The 8,330-nt window shown below is 41.2% G+C and overlaps 1 pseudogene; it reads left to right on the forward strand.

Moving 5' to 3' along the window:
* Window positions 1–523: 523 nt before the first annotated feature.
* Window positions 524–8,016, forward strand: LOC127692845 (kinesin-like protein KIF2C; annotated as a pseudogene).
* The last annotated feature ends 314 nt before the right edge of the window (window positions 8,017–8,330 follow it).

The raw sequence follows: 8,330 nt of genomic DNA on the forward strand, positions 1-8,330 counted from the left end.
TCTATCTATCTAGTACTCAAACCATATAGTAATTAAAGTGCTCAGTTAACTTGGGGAGAAAAGATTTAATGCAGGAGAGTTAAGAGCCTGCAGAGAAAGCAGGCCTATATAAGAATTTAGCATATAGTAGAGACATGGACTTATACTGGGTGAAGGCTAGAGTAGCCCATGTTGTTCTCTTTGTGCAAAAATAATTAAGTGGAAATTATATTTTATAATATATCATCTCCAAATTAATTCAGGGAATTAAAAAGAAGATATTAAAATACTTCACTCTCATTAAAAGTATTTAATTGGGTTTCTTTATAAACTGTGATAGCAAAGTATCTTTTTGCTAAAAGCACACCAGGCAAAAATATACATCTAAGACTACTTTAAACATTTCCATACCTGGGAAATTTTGTGAAATTGCCATAGGGTCACCCACACTGCTGTGTGTGACTCCTTACCACTGCTCTGTAAGTAAGCCAATAACTCATTGGTTCTCAAAAAAATGGTTTCCATACAAGTATACTGAAAAATAATGCATAAGCAGGTACTGGAAGAAAACATTGAAAATGAGAAGCAGGTAGGATTAGCAGTCAATGTTGAAAATAATCCTCTATATCTATGAGAAAAACACAAACAAACAGAGAGGGAAATCTACAAGACTCTGGCCCATTCACGGGAAAGTAGTCTGAAGGCTGTGCAACTCTTAGAAGATACCAGCAGAATGCAATTCATAATGCTTTGAAATGTTATCTCATAGCAACTGGTTTGGCAAAATATATTTAAGCCTAAAAATAGTAAAAGTTTATGAATATGTAGAAACACAGAGAAAAGGTCACTGTTTCTAAGAGAGTAAATTGTTAGTCTTCCTTTGAAAAACAATATGGCAGTATCTAGTATGTTAAATATACTCTTGGACCAGAGCTTCATTTCTGGATATACACACTGAAATTCATACACATGTGTATCAGCTACTTAGACAAGAGTTATGAGCCTTGCTTATAATGCCTACATGAATGGAAATATACATCAAGAAAATCTATGTACATGGGGAATGATAAGAGAACACCACACAATAGTTAAAATGTGCAAGTCAAAGCTGCAATTTTCTATTTACAGAAAGCAAAATATAGATAGGGAAAATCTCACAAGCTCTCAGCCCTAGATGAGGCAATCAGCGGCTGCTGAGAGAGAGGGGGGGGGGAGGAGGAGGAGGGGGGCGGAAGGGAGGGAAGGAGGGAGATGAGACCCTGATATGTTATCTAGTTGCAAGTGGTCCACCCTAAACATACATACAGGTGAACATCATCATTATTCGAACTCAGTAGGTGTGTGTGTGTGTGTGTGTGTATGTGTGTGTGTATACAAGCATGTGAATCAAAGATATGAATAGCACTCAAAGAAGAAAAGTTCTTGGATTTACCAATAAATAGGATGTATGGAAGTACTTGGAGAGGTGAAAGGGAAGGGTGGAAATCATATAGAGTACTCACATCTAAAATTATATATATATTAAAGAATATGTTTAGTGAGTAAAATAAAGGCAAATATGGTTACAAATAAGTTCTACTATTTACATAAAATAATCACACAGCTTGCAGACAGAATACTGGACTGGAAGCATAGAGAAATGTGAGATATGGTGGTTTACAAAAAGGAAATGGTCATTTTAAGAACAAGGCTTAATGAACAGGATCGCGATTTGCTTAAATATTGAACTTCCTTAATAGCTCACTGCAGCTTATCGATTTTATAAAAATCTCAAGCACAACCATTCTCAACACAAAGAAATGTGGGTGTTAATGGAGATGAAATCTTGTCTAGCCTACTTTGATCACATGGTATACACACATCAGATTAGCACATTGCACCTAACAGATGCACACAGTGGTTATATAGAAAAAACTTAAAACCTGCAAAAGAGTTCAAAATTATAAATCCAATCATAGGAAAACATTTTATCATTTTGAATATTGGTTAACAGGAATATGAGGATTTTAATATTGTCTTTACAGAACTTCACTTATTCCCATGCTTACTAAATTTAGGGAAATGTATGACTGTCCTCTTCTCAAGCTATCCCTTATTTGGTGTGTGTAGAGATGGTGCATCTTGGTGAAGGCTCACCATTTACTCACTGGTGTATTTCTTTTGGAAATTCCATATGCATTCACAACTAACCTGTTAGCATTGGAAGCTAGCTTATGAAGTCAATAAATGGCAGGTATCCAGAGACTATAGTCTTGAAAAGAAAATAATTTTCCAAGAATGTAGCTATGGAGAAAAGAAATCAGTTTGAGTCCCAATCTATAACACCTTCCAAGACTCTAAATATTGTCTGCTATAATGGAAAACTCAAATGAAAATGATTCATGGCCCATATCCAGAAGTCTGGGCATTACCTTGGCAGTGTGTGACTGGAAGTATTAATACCGTTAGATAGTAAAGAGAATATTACTGATTCATAGCTCATTACTCTACGGAATCACAAGAAATTGGAAGTTGTGCAGCAAATGACAAACATTTGCTTTGTAGCAAACCCACATTCTTTCCTCATTTGTTTAATCTTATTTTTGCAGGTTTCCAGCTCCAGTTATTGAACTTGGCCCTGACAGTTTGCTTCATGTTAAGCCAAGTAAAATAGACAGAGGCTAGATAAACTGATGACAGTTTTTACTGCAATACGTTCATAGATTTTTATACTTTCTAGGAGTAATAACAGATCACTGGAGAAGATGTTGACCTAGGGCAGAGAGAAGCAGGGAGCACATAAGAGGCCATAATGCATCAGCATCAGCAGAAGATGGTCTTGAAAACTATGTAATACAATTCTGGGTCTATGAATACTTAGGGGTAGGATACTCCTGATTGCTTCCTTACCCTTAATCTTGAAGATTAGCAATGCTTGAGATTCCAGTCTTGACAGACTGATGGGTAAAGAGCTTCTTAATTTTTTTTAAATATGGGTATAGTGTGGTGGATTAAATATGGTTGGCCCATAAGAAGTAGCACTATTAGGAGGTGTAGCCTTGTTGGAGGAAGTGTGTCACTGTACAGGTAGGCTTTGGGTCCTATGCTCAAGTTTTGCCCAGTGTGGAAGAGATGCTCTTCCTGACTACCTGCAGGAATCAGTCATCTTCTGTTCCCTGTGGATCAAGATGTAGAACTCTCTGCTCCTGTAGTAAATTATCTGCCTGCCTGCTACAATGCTACCCACCATAATGATAATGGACTGAACCTCTGAAACTGTAAGCCAGCCGCAATGAAATGTTAGCCTTCATAAGAGCTGCCTTGATCATGGTGTCTACACGGCAGTGAAACTATAACTAAGACAGTGGGGAAGGGATAATAACCAAGGAGTGAGAAAAGGATACCTATAAATAATAACTATAGAACATTAACTTATATTGCGTTACAAAAGCATTTTTGTATTTCCATGTCTGATAAACCTATTGTGAAAGAAAAGATGCTGAGTTCACCTTGAATTTCTGTAGTGTCATTTGTTGCAAAGTCATTAGCTGCCAGCCCTGAAGAATGAATCTTTGAGGTCTTTCTTAATGTGCTTCTATCTCTTTCCATCTTTGGTACTTTCATAGCATTGAAATGGAGATGGCTGGCCTTGGGGTCAACAGGGTATTTGTTAGAAGAACTAGGGGAAAGGTAGTAATTAAAGCAATGTGGCAATTCAATTAAAAGGGGCCTTTAGGACAAGATTGTTTCTCTGATTTGTGGAACTCAATTGCTTCAGCCTTTGCAAGAATGTTAGTCAAACTTGAACTGCCCTCTTCAGAAGCTACCTTCATGCAGTTTAGCATTCATTTTAAACTTCCTGATCAGTTACAGAAAGCTTTCAGCATGCTCCATTCCAGAACACGAATGTCTCCATCTGCAAAGACTGTTTCAGGCTATTTTATTTTGTTTTATCTTATTTTTTATTAAAGATTCATTTTTATCTTACGTGTCTGAGTATTTAGTGTGTCTTTGTATGGGTGCCGTGTATGTGCAGTACTGGTGAAGGCCAGAAGATGACGACAGAAGGCTGTCGTCTGGAATTACAGATGATACTGAGTTTCCATTTGGTTGCTGGGAACCGAACTTAGATCCTCTGCAAGAGTAGTCAGTGCTCTTGACCACTGATCCCTCTCTCCAACCCTTCATCTTGGTTTTGAAATGATTTGATTGAGATTTCTCATCTCTTCAACTCTCCAGATCACACTCTGGGGGATTTCAGTAGAGATAGGAACAAAGACATATACTGATCTTTTTATGCCATCACTGACAAAAGCTGACTATGTGAAGAAACAAAATGGTCTCTTTTCAAATGTTACTAAACCTAAGATTCCCATTGAAAAAACAAGAGATCTGCACACTGTACTACCATGAAGACCAACCTTGAAGTTCCCGCAAGGTACAACACCCACGAGCCATTAGCATTTCAAATCTCAGAACTCTCCATCCAGTTAGCCACTGGTGGATATTTCCACGGTCACACCAAGTGCCGGGGATGGTGAATGGCAGACAGGTGCAGTGACTAGCCAATGGATCCCCAGCTGAGCACAGGCATTAGGAAATAGATTGCCACCTGGCTGATCCAATTTCACCCTGAAGACAAAGCAAGCAACTGGGCTATGCACAGTGCCTTTAGTGTTGGAATCAGCTTTGCCATACAGTAATCTGGGATTTATTTAGGTTGTTTCAGCTATCATGAATGTGGTATAGCATTCTCTAATGAATGCCCCTTCCCCCAATCACATTAATCCCAATCAATAAGCGTCATATGTTTTATTATTTTAAAAAATTTGTCTAGAGAAAAGGAGGAGGATGTGGGAGAGAGAGAGAGGGAGGGAGAGAGGGAGGGAGGGAGAGGGAGAGGGGAAGAAAGAGAGAATGAATTTCTCTTATATGCCAATGTACAATTCATCCTGGTAAGAAAAACTAACACAAACAAGCCTGAGGTACTGTGTCTTTGTCCTAATGATCGGTGCCTCTGGGCTCCATGCAGCAAAGCCAAATAAAAGTCCTATACAAGCCCCAAAGCTCATTATTGCCCTGAAATAGTCTCAGCCTCAGGCTCTATGGCCGTGTTAGGGATTGTTAGTGATCTGTGCCATTGCTTTCTCCCTTTCCCTGCCTAAAAAGCCAGCTGGGCTCCTGCCTCCAGCCTCCCCTACACCTGCAGGCCTGGAGCCTGGTCTACATTTTGGCATAGTTCTACCCTTACCATGTGTTCCCCTCTTTCTATTTTTTTTTAACCTACATAAAATTAAGTCTTTCTCTCTGGCCAATGAGCCCCCTTTCTGAGGTTCAGCAGTTGACATGCACACAGCTGGGGGCTTAGTCATTTTATTGCCCTGCAAAGTCCTCTACAGAAGGTCACCACCTTGTCTGTCATTGGCTTCTTTCATGTCCAACAACCCACAAAGTCTACCATGAGTTTCATAAAGATATATGCACCTAAATCGACATAGTTTCAGAGACCCTAAAGGGGTTTACTTACAATCCTTTCCACCTCTAAGTCATACTTGGGTTGTTACCACCCAAGTTCCCAGCAGAGTAACAGAAAAGTCCAATCTTGGACATGACTTACACCTTAGGCAACATTAACTTAGAAAATATTTTCTTTTCTGCTATAAAGAGCATGGGAAAATACAAAGCTCCAGGCCTTTCATCTCTCCTCAATTGATGCCAAGGAAATTTTAAATTTTATTTTGAACAAGCTATTCATTCACATGTTATCCGGACCCATTAATGTTTTCTTCAGCCTGAGACACAATTGGCAAGTGTGTGTGCCCACTTGCCAGACATTGGCATTTCTGTCTCATCTGCTGAGGAATATTTTGGCAGTGAATTTTCTCATCACGTTTCTCAAATCTGCCCTAGATGTCACGACCCTGACCTAAACATCTGTTCCCCAGCAGTGTTTAAGTTGCATGTAAATTCTTTTTTTTCTTCTTCTTTTTTTTTTTTTGTGTGTGTTTGGTTTTGGTTTGGTTTTGGTTATTTGTTTAGGGAGGGAGGTTCTTTGAGACCATGACTCTAAAGAAGTATTTGGGTAGGAGAAGCCAAAAGAAGAATGTGGTCAGAAAAGAATCGAGGGTTAAAGGAAAGCATTTGGTCCCTCAGCCACATTAAATAAATTTAATAGTCCAAAGAAATAATGAGTGCAGGCTCATCAGAGTCACGGTTTCTAAGCTTCTTGCACTGGTGTGACTGTTGCTGTTCCTGAGTCCACGGAGTTGCTTCACGCGCGATTGTTCCCTGGTCTCTCCGTCAAAATTCATAGTAGCAATGGCTTAATTCACAGTGCCAATGTAAGCACGGTGAACTTGTAGAAATCCCCTGTTTCAGTGAATGTTCCAAGGCAAAACAGGCAAATCAGCCAACTCCAAAATTCCAGCTCCAAAAGAAGGCCTTCAAAATCCACTCCACTTCTTTGTCCACTGTCTCAGAAGTTGAAATCCCTGCTCAGGAGAATGAAACGGAGATGGAGCTGCTTGTGCAAGCTACAAACTCTAGCAATCAGTTTACCATTCCTACAGGCCACTCTAGGCCCTCCTGCTCCACAGTGACAGAATCACCATTGTTGATGGTCAGTGAGGAGGCAGAAGAGCAAGTCTGCTCCGCCTGGAAGCACCTCTTCTGCAAACCCTGGAAATTCAGTTCTGAGGAAATTATGTCTTCCAAACTGGGAATTTGCCCGGATGATTAACGAATTTCGGGTTACTATGGAATGTAACCTGCTTACTGTGACAGACCCTACTGAAGAGCACAGGATCTATGTCTGTGTCAAGAAATGCCCACTGAATAAACAAGAACTGGCCAAGAAAGAAATTGATGTGATTTCTGTTCCCAGCAAGTGTCTCCTCATGGTGCATGAACCCATAAGTGGACTTGACGAAGTACCTGGAAAACCAGGCTTTCTGCTTTGCCTTTGCCTTTAAGAAACAGCTTCCAATGAAGTCATCTGCAGGTTCACAGCAAGGCCACTGGTACAGATGATTTTTGAAGGAGGAAAAGTAACATGCTTTGCCTATGGACAGACAGGCAGTAGGAAGACACATACAATGGGTGGAGACCTGTCTGGTAAAAGACAGAATGCCATCTAAAGGGATCTCCAGCAATGACATCCCAGGATGTCTTCCTTCTGGACATGTAACCCCTAAGTTTATGTGATGTTATTTGAGATCTACAATGGGAAGGTGTTTGATCTGCTCAACAAAAAGGCCAAGTTACATGTGCTAGAGGACTGCAGGCAGCAGGTGCAGGTTGTGGGACTGCAGGAGTACCTGGTTACCTGTGATGATGATGTCATCAAGATGATCAACATGGGCTGAATGAGGGGCCGATACATCTAGTGCTGACTGACAGACTAAAATGGAGGGTGTAGAAATTAACAAGACTCTCCTGGTTCTGAAGGAGCACATCCGGGCACTGGGACAGACTATTCTGGGAGAGCAAGCTGACACAGGTGCTGAGCAACTCATTCATTGGAGAGAACGTGCGTGATCACCATGATCTCCATGATAAGAGTCTCCAGTCATAAGCCCCTGAGTATACGCTTTAAACATGCTGAGATACACGGACATAGTCAAGGAGCTGAGCCTCCACAGTGGACCCAGTGGAGAGCAGCCAGTTCAGATGGAAACAGAAGAGATGGAAGCCAGCTCTAATGAGACCTTCTCTGGCTGGTAAGGAAGATGTTGAGCTGTCTTCCCAGATGTCCAGCTTTAATGAAACCATGACTCAGATCAGGGAGATGGAAGAGAGGGCCATGGAAATGTTCAGGGAGATCCTACAGCATGGACCAGGATGGCTTGAGCTCTCTGAGAGGACAGATCAGCCAGACTATGACTTGGAGAAAGGATTCTGCCTTTGTGAACAAGGCAGAATCTGCCCTGACCCAGCAGGCTAAGCAGGCACTTCTCAGCCCTTCAAGAAGTGATCAAGGCCCTGGGCCTGGCCCTGCAACTGGAAGAACAGGCTAGCAGACAAACAGCAAGAAAGAGCACCAATGATGACTTCAAATAAAGACCTGTTTGGTATCACACTAGCCTCTTCCCCTCCCCAGAAAGCTTAGGACACCATCTTAGTCAGGGTTTCCACTCCTGTACAAACATCATGACCGAGAAACAAGGGGAAGAAAGGATTTATTCAGCTAACACTTCCACACAGCTGTTCATCACCAAAGGAAGTCAGGACTGGAACTCAAGCAGGTCAGGAAGTAGGAGCTGATGCAGAGGCCATGGAGGGATGTTTCTTACTGGCTTGCTTCCCCTGACTTGCTCAGCTTGCTTTCTTATAGAACCCAAGATGACCATCCCAGAGATGGTACCACCCACAAG

This window comes from Apodemus sylvaticus, chromosome 9 (genome assembly GCF_947179515.1).
Source record: "Apodemus sylvaticus chromosome 9, mApoSyl1.1, whole genome shotgun sequence".
NCBI lineage: Eukaryota > Metazoa > Chordata > Mammalia > Rodentia > Muridae > Apodemus > Apodemus sylvaticus.